Genomic DNA, 16820 nt, shown 5'->3' with positions numbered 1-16820 from the left:
GTGACGCGGCTCAGTTTGTGTGTTTCAACCACTGTGTTCACCTGTGTGTGTGTGTGTGTGTGTGTGTGTGTGTGTGTGTGTGTGTGTGTGTGTGTGTGGTAAACAGGCTTTTACACAACAAACCTACTGTGATTAAATCAATAATGTCATTTTTAAATATATATTTTAATAGTAATTTGACTGAAAAGTGTTTCTCTTCTTGTAAAGCATTGTTTTGCTGCAACAGTAATTTATATTAGCCTTAAAAAAGTATTTCTGCAAGAGTCAACTTTATTGTCATTTCTGCCAGGACAGGATTGAAATAATGTTTCTGTCTGATCCCTGATGTAAAAATATGACTAGACCGAACATACAAGTACGCATTATAATAAGTACTCAAAACGTAGTACACAGCACCACAAAGTATACACATAGTGTGCAGGCATAAGGGACGATAGGAGTAGTGGAAAAATGGATTGAGGGTGCAAAAATACTTCATGGGAAGTAATGTAATGAACGAGCCCTCTATGTGTCAAACCCACGTGTGCAGTTGTATTGCACAGTATTGTGTTGCATGTGCCGTCTCACATTTTCCCTCAGTGTCACATACAGAGAGAATAACATGCTTTCACTCCCACAAATAAAGGGCGATGCAGGTACAGTACAAGTTGCATGTGGGACATTTATCAAACTATCATTTGCCTTAAGTTAAATTCAGGTCTACTTCAGGCTGCAGTCATTTTTCTGTCTGATTATTTCCTCTTTCTTTTTTTTTTTCTTCTGCCGTGCACCACGTTCGACAGTGATGGATAACAGGTTAAAAATGGACATTTTCTCCTCAGTTGGTGTATGTTGGATTGACTCCTGCACGCACGGTGTTCTTCCCTCAGACCAAAAAGGACCTTGGAAAGATTGTGTTCCCCTCTGCTTTTCCCATTCCAGTGTGATACAGTTTGTCTTCATTTTCCTCCGACCCGGGCTCATTTTCATGATGTATAGCCGAAGCACATCATCAAGACAGAAGTGTATGTTATGTCAAAGTTATGCCATCATGATAACAGGCGAGGTTGCGGAGGCCACCCTTCCAATACTGCAGCAGGACTGATTCAGCTTTTCACTGAGTCGACTGGTTCCCTGATGGGATGTTTTTCTTTGTCTTGCAGAGCAAAATTGTTGAATATGAGTATTCCATCAGTGTCTAAATATCAGTTCAAGAAGCCGCCATATGTGTGCACCCGGTTATGATGATGTTACTGTTGAGTATTGGCTGTTTTCTGAGGTCATGCTGGAAATCCACAGGTCCATCGTTGCACAAACCATCTTGTGCCGCAATTGCGCTTGTAGAAAAGCAGAAAAGAGTAGGCACATGATGTTTGCCTCGTCTGTCTGACTCATCCCGTTTCCATGATTTTAATCCAACACTTAAATATTTGTCAAAGCTTATACTGCCCTGCCTGTTTGGTTCACACTCCTGATGTTGGTATTATATTTTAGCTTTCAGTTCACAGACAGCATAGACTGTATCTCAGGACAACACATCCCCACTTCCTCCTACTGTCCAGAAATGAAGCTAACATATCCTGGATATGAACGCTGCCATCTTGCGCACTTGGAGCCACAGAGGTCGTGAGGTACCACTGATAAACATGCTTGACCAATCGTGAGTCAGTTTGTGAGTCTGATGACATTTAAAGCTAGTTTTTGGAGCATTAAATAAGCAATTAAAACCAAACTAACCGGAAAATTGAGAATCAGTGTGATAAGAACTACCTTAAATTACAGAAACCTTCTTTGAGACAAATGTATATGATGTGTACTTTGACTTTTAACTCAGTCCGTGTCCCATCTTCTAACATGGAGGAGGCAGAGTTGATGACCAACACTGTAGCCAGCCACCAGGTAGTGAATGAGACTACAAATATTAAAATACTCCATATATACTGTGATTGAAATGTCCTCTGACAAGACCACAGATTCCAGATCTCATCCTTGAATTGCTTGACTGAAACATCATCCATTTCAAGAAAGATGGGGAACAGTCAAAATCCTCAACACTGTAAAAGACACATTTATTGTGACTAAAGGTCGTTACACTTTAAAAGCACTTTTCTTCTTCTTTGGGTGATCTCACATCCTCTGAGTGATATATTTTATGGACGTTTTATTGACATTATGTGGAATATCTTGTTTTGTTTTTGACCCACTTTCCCTTTTTCTTTTTTTTTGCTGCTGCGTTCTGTATTTTCAGACCAAGCAGCTGTGGCCTAAAAGTTTCAGAAAGGGAATTCATGCACTTATAAAAGTCTGGTAGCTCAGCGGGGACACTGCAGTGTATCATGTCCGCAGCAATGAATAGAACAATTTTCATTCACACATGTACCGGATTGCCTACTGTAGCATACATGTGCTTCACGTTTTCTTTAAGACTTGACTTCAGAGGAGAGTTCTCCAGTCTGCTCTCCTTACTTTTGAAGTTACATGCTCCTCCAATTACTGGGGCCATGCAGTCTCCCCTATGGTGTCCTTGGACAGCTCTCGGAGTGCCTGAAAATGTTGCGGACCATTAATTCTGGATTGTCTTCATCTGTTTGCATAATTTTCCCTCCATAACCGTTTTCCCCATTTTCACAGTCTGTGCTCACCAGTTTATTTTTTTAAACGTTTGAGTCTTCAAGAGATTTCAGTTTTATATCATTTTTCAATACCACTGACAGCTGTTAAAAGTTTTACATCAGCCTGTTTTATGGTATACAGCCTGTCAGCTGTGTACTGTACACAGCGTGTGCATTTTACAGCCCGTGTGCTGATGTTGCCTATTGAACCGCATCACCTTCCAGCAGATAGATTTACGCATGCATTCCACAATATTTTCTATTCTCTTAGTAAACTTAAAACCAAAAATATACGAATTCTTAAACACAGCTGAGTCGCTGGTAAACAGAAAATCAATAATGTGCTCAAAAAGAGGGGGGAAGCTGTTTTCTTTAACCTTATGCGTTTTCTCGGGTTTTTCACTTAGACTAATTTGCTGTCAGGCAGGAGGTTGTTTTTGCAACTCAGGCAGACTCCAGAAATTAATTTATCCAAATAACCAAGTCCTCCTGAGCCATGGAGGTTGGGACACTGAAATGGCCCTGGTAGGCAAAGCTGCCTTTTGAAGTCTGGAATGTTTTGGCTGACTTAGAGCAGGCGACCGGAGTGGAAGGATCATTTTCACTGACCCATGGGATTTTTAACCATTTTCATATAGCGAGAGCAAAACAAAGTGAGGAAAACGCCTGAGCTGATTTGCATCGACAAAAGCTGTGGGGGAAAAAATGAAGTGGGACTGATTTAGGGGAGATGTAGTTTTCTTTTTTGCTGATTTGTGGAATATGTTGCTCATGATATGTAATCCTTATCTACTTAAAAAAAAATCTGTGATTCGTTTATGTAACTATGTTTATGTCACATCTCCATTCATGCAAAGATTTCCTCTAAAAACTTTTTTGTCGCTATTAGGATAAAAAAAGAAAATACATCCCCCTCCGATTGTATTGCTAATTATGTGGTCATTTTGACTGCAGGCAAACCTAATACTAGGTTCATTCTAATAATATAAACACTTTGATTATACACTTTGATTGTATAAATGCCCTCATTAGGTGCACTCTGTCGGTGTATAATTTGTTATATCCACTATAAAAAACATAATCACAGTAGATACATTAATAAAAGGAATTCCTGTTTATATATTGGATCCAATGTAAAGACTTTTATAACAACTAAATGCTTTGCCTTTATTAAACAAGCCCAAGGAAAAAGGGGAAGTGCAGGAAACCAGGCGGACTCGAGTAACGGGGCGCTTGAGTTTCCAGCGTAATAAATAATTCACAGGTCCTGTGTGATGAGCTGCTGAGGACAGAAATCCCTAATGACAGCTTTTTATAACCTATGACTCAGCTGGCCATTATGCTCCTGACATCCCTACACAGACCACATCCCCTCTGCATGCTCACTGCTCGCTCTCCACTCACTCGGCACTGCTTCACCTACCACATTGAAAAAAAAGCTCTATTACAAAGCACTGTGTGCAGGCATTTACTGACAGAAATTGAAATGGAGAATATGTTAAAATTAAATTATTACATATTAATTTACATTTAATATAATAATTGTATTGAAAGTGTAACATCATGCCAAGAAATATATTACTATTTGGCAGAGTATGTTTTTAATGTTTTTATTTGAAATTTCTAATGGTATTTTTCGGAGGTACGTTTCTTTTTCAAATGGGTCCTGTCTCATTTTTTGACTTATTCGAATGTGATGTGATACATTTAATTACCCAAGTTCTCTCAACATCTTGTCTTATGGTTTTTAAGCTAAAAAAATTATTTTACAGAATGAATTCAATCCATCGTTCCTTCCTCCTCCTTTAATCATATGTCTACTATGAAAGAAACTGAAATTGTGAAAATTGCTGTTAAAACTGCAGTTTGAAGGATATGAAAGGTTCTATCATATAATATGTGTTAAATCAGCCCTGACCTTAGTTTGATTGAAGTTATTAATTTCAGTTTTTGTCATTCTCTCCATCAGATCCACACGGGAGCGCCCGGTAAAACCTTAACGCCTGTTGCCTCTGCTGTGCATGTGTGAGGTAAGAGACTGAATAATTGAGTTCCTACAGTCTGCTCTGGGCCTGTGACTGATCAAGTGCTACACTGTTTGATTGGCATAATGGCACCATACCCCCCCAGGTAAGGTCATTCCGAGCAACATCTGGGCCTATCATGCATTATGCAACTCCCAGTATGAAAGGCAAAGCCTCATATGGTACTGGTTGATATCATTATTGTTATCATTTCCAAGCCCCGGCCCTCACTAAGAATAGGTGGTTAATTTTAGATGCAAAATAAGATCCAATTACTCAGGCCTCTGCTTGTGGTTGTCCCCAGAGTTAGAGCAAGGAAATAAATCTGGTGGCCCTGATTAAGTACCTGACAATAGAGTTAGCACAGCACTAGTGGTTTATAGTAATACAGCGGACATGGGCAATTAGGCCCACCGAGTAATTTACAGTACTTCTTGCAGGTGGTGACCTGGTGTGAGCTGGGGACCACCTCAGAAACAAATTAGATCATATAGGCAGGCGGAGGAGCAGCTCTGTACGACCTCCAAATAAAGCAAAGCAATCAGAGATTATAAAACGCTCGATGCATATTTCAAATGTGTTATGCTTTTGATTTTTTTGGGGGGGGGGCATATGGCACCACGTTTTTCATCCGTAATTTTCTACGGAATGAATGATCACTTTTATACCTTGTTGATCTTTTTACGTCAGCCTGGACCATTCTCCCCTCGCTGCTACCTATTAATTATGAAATACTGTAGGTCTCGCCCATTTCACTTTTACTGCTTCTTCCTGCTGAACTCGGTGTGAAAGGCTGCTGTTCTTAAATAGGTGCATAAAAGTGAGAGTGGGGGAAAGTTTCCCCCAGCGCCTGTGCTCTCTCCAGCATTATGTCATGAGAGTCAAAAAGGCACGGCTGAAGAAAAACGGTTTGTTTCACACATGATAGACACCTTAACACATGCAGCAAATGGAGTGGAGTATGTGGCTACTTCTCTTTACTGGAGCAGGACAGACAGCGGCTGCCTCAGTCAGAAGTGCTTTGGCAGTGGCTGCATTATCATAAGAGTTAACAGATAGATTTGTCTCTTATTCTAAAATGTTAATTCCCCAAATTTTTGATTATCGGAGAATTCACATTATAAAAATAATCTCGTAATCTCTTTTCATATACTACTGTAAGCCTAGGCTTTGATGCTTTCCAATGGTATTTGAATATGTTTTTTATCATTGCACTATACTGTGTGTAACAGTGAAGAAAAACACTGCCCTCTTCTGCCTGCTTGTCTCCCCAAAGATTGAAACATAACTGTAGGTTTTGCTGTAGTTTACGGTGTGGAGAGTGGCTCTCTGTGTCTGTGGCTTATCGGCCTCTCGCACAGGTCAGCCGCTGGTTTGCAGAGTGGCAGGACCCCTGGAATAACTCTGACCGCCCTGATCCCCACTGTCAGCACATCGGCCATAGTGTGAGCTGATTTCATCAAGGCTGCCACAGTACGGTGGTTGCCCTGCTCCCCGTGACGGACCACTGCTGGGCCGGCTTCCTCAGCAAGCCTGTTCCACTTAACAGGAACACGTCCTGCTGCAGCCAGTGCAGCGTCTCACCGTGGAGCTCCTGGTGGCTATTTGACTCATTCATCAGAAATAAGATGTGACGTTTTATAACTCCCAGTCTATTATTATTCATATCTTTTAAACATATACAGTTACACCTCTGCTTTAAGTCAGAGTCGAACATGGCGCTGCACGGCTGTGGGGGTCCCATCTATTTCCATCCATGACAAACACCCTGCAAATAGGGAGAAAAGCTAATTGGCATAAACGCCAATGATGTAAGCAGCACCGCACCACCAACAGCTGTGTGTGGACCACCAGTGCTTGCACAGCTATTTTAGAGCTGCGATCTAAAAGACGCACACTGTATGTTTGTGCTACACCTGCAATGCAGCTCGGGTGTTGTAGGCAGACGGTGTTAGCAGCAGAACATTTAGCTTCTTTCCTTGACAGAGAAAGGATATTATTTTTCTGACCATCCATCAAAACCAAGTGTTAAAAAATAAAGCCTGTTTCATCTTGAGTTGCATTTTCTATTTTGTGATAGACCTTGTACAGATATCACATCATTCTTGTTTCTTTTAATGCATTTGCTTTTTATGAGTCCTATTCAATTTACCCAGTAAGGAAATGTCTATTTGAGGGCTGGGTGAAAAAAAATTATTATTTAAAAATTACTTTATCAGTTGATCGATAATTATCACGTCACATTAATATTCCACATTTTACGAATCTGAGGTTGATCAGTTATGTGTGATACCTCCTCACTGTGCTTACAAAATGCTTAAACAACACACATATGTAAATATACAGTATATATATGGACTATTTTTGAAAAATATATAGCGATAATTATTTTTAATTGCCCAGCTATCATTTTCACAGATGCATGTGTGAACTCCTTGCTTGAAAACTGGAGCAGTATTTTGCATTTCTACCCCTGATGATTAGTCTCTCATTAGCCTGTAGGTGACACGACACAGCATCAGCCTCAATCATGCGTTTTACAATCAGGGGCAGATTGAGTGACAGGCACAGGACAGCACATCCCTCATGTAAACCCTTCCTCTACCACCACGAAATTAGAGTGGCTGTTGCTACACACCACCGTCTCCTGCTTCTACACAAATGAAAAAGTAAGCGCTCCGGTTCAGAAGTTCACATTTTGGATGCGTGCCGGAACTACTTAAGCCCAATGACGTTTTTTTTGTTTTGTTTTTTTCAGAGGAACAGGTGGTCGGAGTGACATAATTCTGGCTCACTGCGAAGATCCTCAGAAATTAGGCTCTGCTGCTGCCAGAAGGGTTATTACTCTGTCAATATGCATGAGCATGAGTTTATCTGACTTGTTACTAATGTAAACTGATACAAATGGAAAGGCAAGATTAAAATGCGGACATGGTAGCTTCTTTACAGCAGCTTACAAACTTAGAAAATATGTTCCACAAACAAACATATCACATACATGTGTGCCCATCTTTGACATGTCTTCAAGGCTGGGCCCAGAAAGCTATTTATTCTCATACACTGTTAACTACTGGCACGTATGCGTTAGAGTGGAATGCCATTCAGAATGCAGAAAATATATTTAGTTCTTGCCAACAGACAGCAAAAGGCACCAGTGGGTCTAGCCCCTGTGTGAGAAGTTATTTCTGTCACAGTATGGGCTCTCAATTACTGTAATCTGCTGTTTGACTCCTGCAAGAACATCAGGCGCGATTAACTATTCAGAGACATCTGATGAGACACCTACAGTGCACATCAGAAGTGAACGATTTATTTTTTGATGTAAAAATTATTTATTTCCTTTATTTGTTGGTTTTTAGTGTCAAACTACGATGGAGTACTGGAGCCACTTACAGGGGGGAAAAAGGGATTTTGAAAATATAATCGTGATTTGATGAGAAATACAAGTCGTACATTCATGAAATTAAAGCCGTAATATTGTAAAGTTGAACATTACGATCATGAAGTCGTAATATTATGAGACAAGGTTATTTTTAGGCTGTGTCATGTGAGATGGTGAATATCAGCTCACCTATTCGTCTGATTGTAAATGATGAATGTGGAGCATCTTTTTTTAAGTTATACTTAAGGTTTCAAAAATAAAAAAGACACTCTGGCTGATCAGCTTCCCATTATCATAAGTATCAGGACCTCGAAAAAATTGTGCAAAAAACTGTATTTTCAAGAAAGAACCACAAAGACTTGACGGAAATTTCCTCTTTGAGTGAAGAGGAAATGTTTGATGGTCGTGGTCGACTTAAAAAGTATTGTTAGCATCCAGAGTGGTTCCATTGTTTTTAAAGAAATTCTTGATTCCCAAAATGTTGGTGTATTTCCTTCAATATGACTCTAATTACTTTAGTATCAAGCAAGCAAGGATTTTGCACTGGGAATATTCCAAAAATGACTCTTGGCTTGTGCCCCTCAACCATAGCTCAGTTGTTTCTCATTTCTCATAAAGTATAAAGCAAGGACACAGGAAATATCACTTAGTGTATCCGCTTGCTTTTGATTTGATAAGGAATTGTTGCATCCAAGATTGTTTGACAGATTTGACTTATTACGTGTTTCGTTAAGCCCATTAATAGGGAGGTACTTATGGACATTGGAAATACCCCACAGCTGCAGTCTGGCTGCTGCTCCATATGTGATCCTCCTGTCACCCCCCAGAAAACACTCAGACTTCAGACGTGGTCTCTACTGCAGCCACACAAACCTGTGTCCAGCAAAGGGTTCACAATGAATATACAGATTTTCTGCCTGTTTTCAAAATTAGTTTAGAATAAAACATCATTTAAAACCCATTAGTTTTCACTGTGCAACGTTAAAGCCATGGCATGGACAATGCATTTCTTTTTAAACACTTAAAGTTATTATTGTCACATGTAACTGCCTGGTAACACTAAATATTCTGCCTGGTTTTATTTGGGGAAACCTGTGAGGTCTGCTCTCGTACTGGGGGAGGCTTTATCTAAAGCTGGGGAAATCTTATGGTAAAGCCATGTGATTCAACAGGGATGAACTGAGAACAATGCCCAGATAACTGAATTACCTACCTGGTAGGAACACACAAGGGCTGTGTCCTGAAGCTAGGCAACTGGCCGGCCCTGTGTTTGTATTAGGAAACAGTTGAGCAGCTCCTGCAAACACATCTTGTCCTGTTTAATTGCTGCATAATTCCTGCAAAGTTGTCATATATGTCTCTTTTCTCCTGCCCTGTTCAAACAATGGAGGGTGTGTAATGGCCATTTACTGGTTCAGTGGCTTCTCTTGACAGGCAAATAATTGGTTGTTGGAATTGTGTAAACACTTCTTAACCGTCAGCTGACAAAGTTCTATTGTTCAAGTTTGAGCAATCTCCACAGCAGAGTTAGATATATCAAGTCAACTATAGTCTACATAGAATAATGTCTATACATTTCTGATTATTGAAGATTTTTTGAAATGTTAGATTGTACGAACACAAATTTGCTATAAGTCTGCCAAGTACTTTGGTGGTCACTGCATCAGATCCCAATAAACTACAGAAGGTACATATATATACTGTATATGTTGTTCCAATTAATACAGTCCTTTTCTTGACTGTGGATGTTCATTTTAAGACCTAATGGGTCAAGAAACATACTATAATTAGTATTAAGACTATTATTGATAAGAAATCTTGCTAAACTAAATTTGGTTTGTCAATGTAACCAGTTTGTATCAAGCCTTGTTTGATTACCCTGACCAGTTGTTGTATCTTCAAAACAGTCGTTTGGTTTGCGATAGATATAATATATAGTGACATAAGAATTAAGACATTTAAAAAAAATTTACCCACTGCACTAAAAGTCAATCATTCATGGTGCCACTGGACATGACTAATAAAAAGCCATAAGCTTAAAAATATTGATTGCACTTGATTCTTAAAGTGCAGCTATATCAGACTTTAATTGATTTATAGAATCATTTTCACTGAGATCCTACATTGGTGTTTGTGTTGCTGCATTTATGAACTGATTGACTGAAGATATCACAGGCTGAGAACACTATTTTTAGAGAAACTGCGTATTGCCTTGGCTGAAGCACAAGACAATTTCACACATGCAGTATTTGTTCCTCATAGCAGTGATTTGTGTCCTCAGCCTTGGAACTAAATCCAGCACTAAATCAAATATATATTATTAAATAAATACTTAGTTATATCTCTGATCTGCTGCCACATGTGAACAATGCCTTCCCCTTCTCTGAGCGCTGAAACTTTTTAAATGTCCTGGAGGAGTTCTAGTTCGAGTCCCAAACCTACTGAGATCTCTAATGAAGGCTTTACCTTCCAGGCAAGCATATTTCTCCAAATGACAGTAATTTACATATGATGTATTTAGAGAAGGAGAGGGCAGGCTAATTCTATTTAGAGATTTTCCTTTGTTTTAGGAGTCATTAGCAGCTCGCTCAAATCTAATTTTTACAATTTCATCAGGCCATCTTGGAAAGCCTCTGTGAGCTCATCAGAGAGGAGCATTTATTGCTAAGTGTTCTCTATTGCATTAGCACACAATAAAGCGGCCAGGGACTGCTACAGACGTTTATGTGGAATCCAGTTAACACTCCGCCAATTCGTTTTTTATTGGGACACAATCAATTTTTATTCATTTTAAAGGCAGAATGCTTTCTTTCATTGTGTGCCTACCCCAGCTTATTATGCCCTAAACTAATTACTCATTTTGTTTTCACAAAACGCTAATATTTATGTTAAAGATTTCCTCCTCGAAATGCTCACCTGACGTGCATAACACATAATGTGAGATTTTGTAGGTTTTAATGCAAATCTGTCACATATGCTCTTCATTATCAAGCATAATAATTGCATTGATTTCATTTGCAGAATTCTGGCAATAACAATAAAGCCTGAGTAAGAACACATGGTGTGGCACATCGATTTTAAAGAATGAGTCATCTAACTTGGCCCTTGGGTCAAATCTGGCCTTGACCAAAATTATTTGGCTCTTTGTTTAAAATACAATGAGACTTTTGGCAGATTTTGAAAATCTACTTTAAGGAGTGGTCCTGAGGAAATGATGTGGAGACCAAAATGAGCCTCGGCTATTATCAAGCTATTCAATGCAGCTGAAACCAGATCAAATTAACTGACCAGTATCTCTTTGATTCAAACACAAGTACAATTCATCTGTGTTTGGCCAAAAAAAAGAGAGCCCAGTGTCTTTGTTAAGAAGACACAATTGCCTGACTTTGGAAAATAATGGTAACATAAACACATCCTCTGTAAAACCCACATTTCTGTTATCCATCATTCTTAAATGTAATTTCAAATGTGAAGTATTTTATCAGGAGTAGAGATGGTGGTTTTGACTGTAGTGCAGCTTGATGGTGGAAATAATTTAGATCCGTATCTGTAAAGATGTTGAAATATTGGACGCTTGATTGAACACAACTGCTGATCCATGGTCATATAAGTGTTATTGATGCCGTTCCTGCAACATACTTTAGCTCATTACACACCCAAGGTACCATGTAATATTCACAATGTTAAGAAAGAAAGGGGGAACCAAAAGAGCATTTGAGAGTTTGTGATATCAAGACTTCGAGTTGCTATTTATTTAGGTGCCTGTGTGAAAGGAGAACTCGATCCATGTGTGGCGGAAAAGCAGCTTAAGTCATCTCAATGTGAGCTCGATGTGTGCATCTTCACTGTGGTCTGATAATTAGAGTGCTTAAGTGCTCCTGGAGACAAGACAAACTCAGATACCCTCTTCCTCCTCTGCCCCTCGTCTCCTTCACCATGAAAGTCTTTAATGGCTCCCATTCCACGCTCATATCATTTATTGTTTGGTATCCGATGTACCTTGTACCCATTGCCATTTACAAAGGAGCTTGTTTGACCTTAAATGTAACGCAGGCAACAGGCGTTGAGAGCTTCCCCTTTATCTTTCAACGTCTGCTGCTTTCCCATCAGTAAAATACACAGGAATCCTACATTTGGGGTTGCATTTCAATACGGACAAACAGAGAATATTCATAGCTGCTTCCTGACATGACAGTTACATTAATTGTGCGTGTCCTTGCGTGTGTGGGTTCCTCAGTGTGTGCGTGCAGATATTTTTCTGTTCAAGTTTTGAGATGTATCTTGCAGTGGGATCTGGAATGCTTTCAAACACATTGACGGGATGACAAGTTATCATTGATCCATCCTTACTTAGTGGGATCCATTAAATAATGTATGGGCTCCTGTGCATTACCAGTGCACTCTCCTGTCCTGACCCATTAGAGGAGCAGAGTATGGGGCCCTATGGTAGCTCCAGGCCTTCAGAGGTCCCTGGGCTTTCATTTAATTAAATTATCCTATAATGAAAACTCCCATAACGAGATTAATTTTAATTATTTATCAGCGGCCGATTTGAGGGAGAGGCTGCATTAATAATGCATGATCTGGCTAAACATTTTTCAATTCATCACCTTTTCCTTTTGTTGAAGGTGCAATTTATTAAGTGCTCTTCAGCTGCTAGAGGCGATGGTGGTGGAGATATTGACGACCAGGCCCAGAGGTCAGTCAGAAGTGCTCGACTGTCTTTTGATAACGTGAATTTAATTGATAAATTAACGTCCCCACAGTACATGTGTGGTATTATACATTCTCCTGGTGTGTTCATATAAATTCATATATTCTTTATTTAGAAGATTTATCCCCAAAGCTTGATGGATTTTATATTAATAGCTAAAGGCAGAGAAGTAATCAAAATCATGCCTGTGATTCTCTGCTGATGTTTGTGTACCTCAATCAGGTCGGTATGCTGATTCCCCTTGTGTGAGCACATTAGAAGACTTTGGTGGCTGGCCAACAGACTACGGGAAGATTGTGGACTGTCACACTGTGTGAAACTGTAATTAGCTGGCATGGAAGTGTGTTTATTTGAGTTCCCGGGCAGGAGAGATAGCGGTACAGTAGAGATCTGTAAGCCGATACATTGTTGAAAGCAATTATCTTTTGTGATTTAAATGAACGCATTGACAGAAACATATAGGCAGGCAGAGCAGCAGAAGTGGCTTGGGGAGAGCAGGAATGTCATTGGGACAGTGAGCCGGGTGCATTTATTAGGCCCTCATCAATACTTGATTAATAATTCAGGCAGAGTCTGGGGCTTCTTCAGGACAGGGTTTCAGCTAGCTTGTAATTTTGCAAATTGCATCGTCATCATGCAACGAATGGGCCGGGCCTCACAGAGAGTCAAAGCTCTGAACGTAGGTCGGCCTGCAGGAATTTAGTAACAGGTACGGTGAAGAAATTAATCCAGTTGTGGTCGTTGCATTGTTTTCAGGTATCCACAACAAAAGCAGCATGGAAACAAAGGGCTTTCAAAGAGACAGTTGGCAGCACCTTCCCTGCCAAAAAAACAACTATTCTTTTGCACACGAATAATCAGAAGCAGACACAGAGCAAGAAGCAAGAAATAAACATTAACTTTGGTTTAATTAAGCTCTTGAGACAATAGCACCAGAGTTGTTGATTGAGTTTGCTGATTCTGTGGAATCATTCAAAAACCAGGTATAGAAAAGCAAAGCGTTGCCTCTGAACCCAATCATAGCCAGAGCAGATACATTGGTCATTATTACCCAAGTCAAAGTGGACATCAATATTCAGATAGTAGCCTTTTGTTATGCCGACAGCCCTGTCCTTTAACAGATAACTCCCTGTGTCTTGCGGAAAACAAACAGGCATTTCTTTCCATTGTGATTTGTTCAGGGTGCCCAGGTGCAGCACAGAACATTCTGTGACCAGTGACTGAATAAACCCACCAATTACCTCAAGCCAGCGCTGTGATAACTCCCATTCACCAAAAAGGGTCCTCTAATTGCCCTGACCAGTATTACCTGTTCCAAAAGTGCACTATTCTTCCACATTGTTTCCAAGGCAACTGGAAGTTCTGGTGACCTATAAAAAGTTGCCACTTCTGTAACTGATCCGAGACGAGGCGGTTGTTTGTTTCCATGGCAGGCTGCAGATCTATTTATAGGATCTATCTAGTTGGTACTACCAGGCACAGAAAACATTACAAGCAAGAAGTTCTCTGGTGCTTTTGATAGGCTGAACGTCAACCAGAGAGGTGACTGGATGTTTTGAGAACAAAAAACACCTGGGGCTTCAGCGAGTCACAAAGTCAAGAGGAAGAAAGCTTCACACTCTTCCCCCCCCTGTTTTCCCACTGTCTGCTTTCCCCCCCTTCAACACCGAAGCGGATCCTTGTAACAAAACGTAATGTTTATTTTGGAGTCAGAGGCGATGCCCCGGATGGCCGGCATTTCTTTGTTGTGGTTTCGCTTGTGTTTTTAGCCAAGACGCTCAGAGCTGCTGGTATTGATGAGTCATAAGTTCATCATCAGAGGTCTCTGGCAGTTCATCACATCTCCCCTCACCATGTGCATCCCTATCAAAAGGTTAATCAGGGAACCCTCCGTATCAAAGTGATCATTTATCTTTGATTCATGTGGAGCTAACCTTGTGAATTGGAGATAAAGGTATATTAATTATCAAAGGTGTCATTTACAGAGTTCATGGAGAGATCTCCCCCAGGGCAGTTGGCAGCTGCATCCAACTCCAGTTTCATCTGTCTCTGACTTTTATTTCTTTTATACATGTGCATATACGTGTCTGTGCCACGGCTTTATAAACAGTAGGTGTTACTGCAATTGTTTCAAACACGTCTCAAAGTTCAGTTCGAGTCTTGTAGGCATTCCTGAATTAAAAAGCACTACTGCTTCTTGAAAACCAAATGTAGATACACTATGAAAGGTTTGAGTCCTCAAATAAGATTTAAGGAGGCTACACAACAGATGGAATGAGATAGAAGAGGTGAGATATCAATAGGAATCCATTTAGTTTATGGACCAGATACATTAACTTAACTAACAATCAATCATTTCTCTCTTTAAAGCTTTTTAATGCACGTAGATCTGACCTGTCGATACATTTTCAGCTTCATGCTCACCCTTTAACAACATTGTTGTGGTTACGCGTCTCCCATGGTCTGTTTGTTACCTTCCCCTTGAAACTTCTACTGTACAGTCTTCCTCATGATCACTGTTAGATTCCTGTAACGCTGCTTTGCAACAAATATGATTCTACAGGAGAATAAGATGAAAAATGTACAGAAGCTTGCAGCTGTTGTTATCGATGTAATGAAATTCTTATTTTCCTGTGTCTCCTTTTAGTTTGTGATCTATAATTTTTTGGCTTAGTATCTATCAATAGCAGTGACACAACCATTTACACAAAAAGGCATTATTCATATATATGTCCCAGGAGATACTTTACTATGACATGCACATCTTCCTAAAACGTCTGTACTCTGTGTTATTTTCTCAAAAATGTGTTTGAGGTTTGCCAAAAGTGGTCATTTTAAAGAAATGGGTCGTGTTTTGTGTTTACCTTTTGTTGAGCATCTGTTTTTTTACTTTGTCATTCTGAAATTATATGTGTTAACTATATAATAAGTTTGTTTACACTTAAACTGAGACCTACTGTCCCAACATGGAGAATGAAGAGAGAGAAACAGCAGAATATGAGACTGTAGAGCAGCTCTGGTCAGATGAGATAGAACATATTTTCACACAGTACAAAGAAAGAGTGTGCTGTAAGGAGTGCATTGCAAATTCCATTTCCTCATGGAGGAAGTCACCTTTTAACAGGGCCACTGCTGTTCCGAACACATCAAGAGGAAACAAACATGGAAAGTTGGCATATCATTGAGCCCAGTCTGTTCTATTGATGTCTTCCACAATGATATATTTGTCCAAATGAAGTTGGAGATCTCGAGAAAGTGGACGAGCTTTACTGGACTGGACAGAGAGAATCGAGGTTTACCTCCAATGGATTCGTGGGAGTATTTGTTATTTCCTCTGCCAGTTAGATTATGTTTTCACCCCTGTCCATTTGTTTGTCGGTTGGTTTGTATGTAAGCAAGATTATAGCAAAACTACTGGAAGGGTTACTACGAAACTTGGTGGAAGGATGCAGTATGGGTGAGGGAAGAACTAGTTAAACTTTGGTCCAGATCCGGGTCTCCTCTCTTGGATGATGCCGTCTTTGTTTTGTCATATGTAAAATTACTTAGACAGCCCTTCCTGTCCACTGGATATTGATAGCACAGCAGTAGAGCTCTAGTAAAAACAATAAATGAAAGGTTGTCTCCCGCAGTCATGATGACCGCAGCGACAAGTACCAGACACATGCACAGAAGTCACCATGAGGTACTTTGGGCTGAGGTATTAGCATATACATCAGCACTCCTCTTGCATAGTCTTAAACTGTGATTATCCTGTTGGTTATTTTGGAACCTCTTGTCATACTTCATGTCTCTCCGACACTGGCATGATCGGAGGGACCTACTAGTTTGGCAAGCTGCTAATAGTTCACACTGTCCTCAAGGCTGTGAAAAATTGTGCGGCTCAGCATGTTTCCTGCTGTTCTATAAAATGAGTGACATTTGGTGCAGAGATAATCCGAGCGCCAGCTTCTTTATGTGCACATGCACAAGGAGGCCGGGTAGACAGATAAGCCCAGCTGTTAAGTCCGTCCGCAAGTTAAAAGTTGCTGAAAACTGGTGTCCAATGGCAGTGCCCATTCATCACTGCAAATACCCCTGCTGTGTTCGCTTGCACTTGCTTCTTAGAG

The 16820-nt window shown here is 40.1% G+C and overlaps 1 protein-coding gene across 5 annotated transcripts in view; it reads left to right on the top strand.

Moving 5' to 3' along the window:
* The window catches only part of eya1 (EYA transcriptional coactivator and phosphatase 1), a 63840-nt gene that overhangs the window by 191 nt on the left and 46829 nt on the right, over positions 1–16820 (top strand). For 3 of the 5 annotated variants that reach the window (XM_069512018.1, XM_069512017.1, XM_069512025.1), the window contains exon 2: positions 4561–4621. The gene's annotated coding sequence lies outside the window, so the exon portion shown is untranslated. Of the gene's footprint in view, positions 1–4560; positions 4622–7162; positions 7285–7373; positions 7453–16820 lie in introns of all 5 variants that reach the window. The other 2 variants (XM_069512021.1, XM_069512020.1) reach the window with 1 other exon arrangement.

This window comes from Paralichthys olivaceus, chromosome 17, assembly GCF_024713975.1.
Source record: "Paralichthys olivaceus isolate ysfri-2021 chromosome 17, ASM2471397v2, whole genome shotgun sequence".
Taxonomy (NCBI): domain Eukaryota; kingdom Metazoa; phylum Chordata; class Actinopteri; order Pleuronectiformes; family Paralichthyidae; genus Paralichthys; species Paralichthys olivaceus.
Note: the sequence above shows the minus strand (reverse complement) of the source record. Positions and strands in the feature narration are given on the sequence as shown.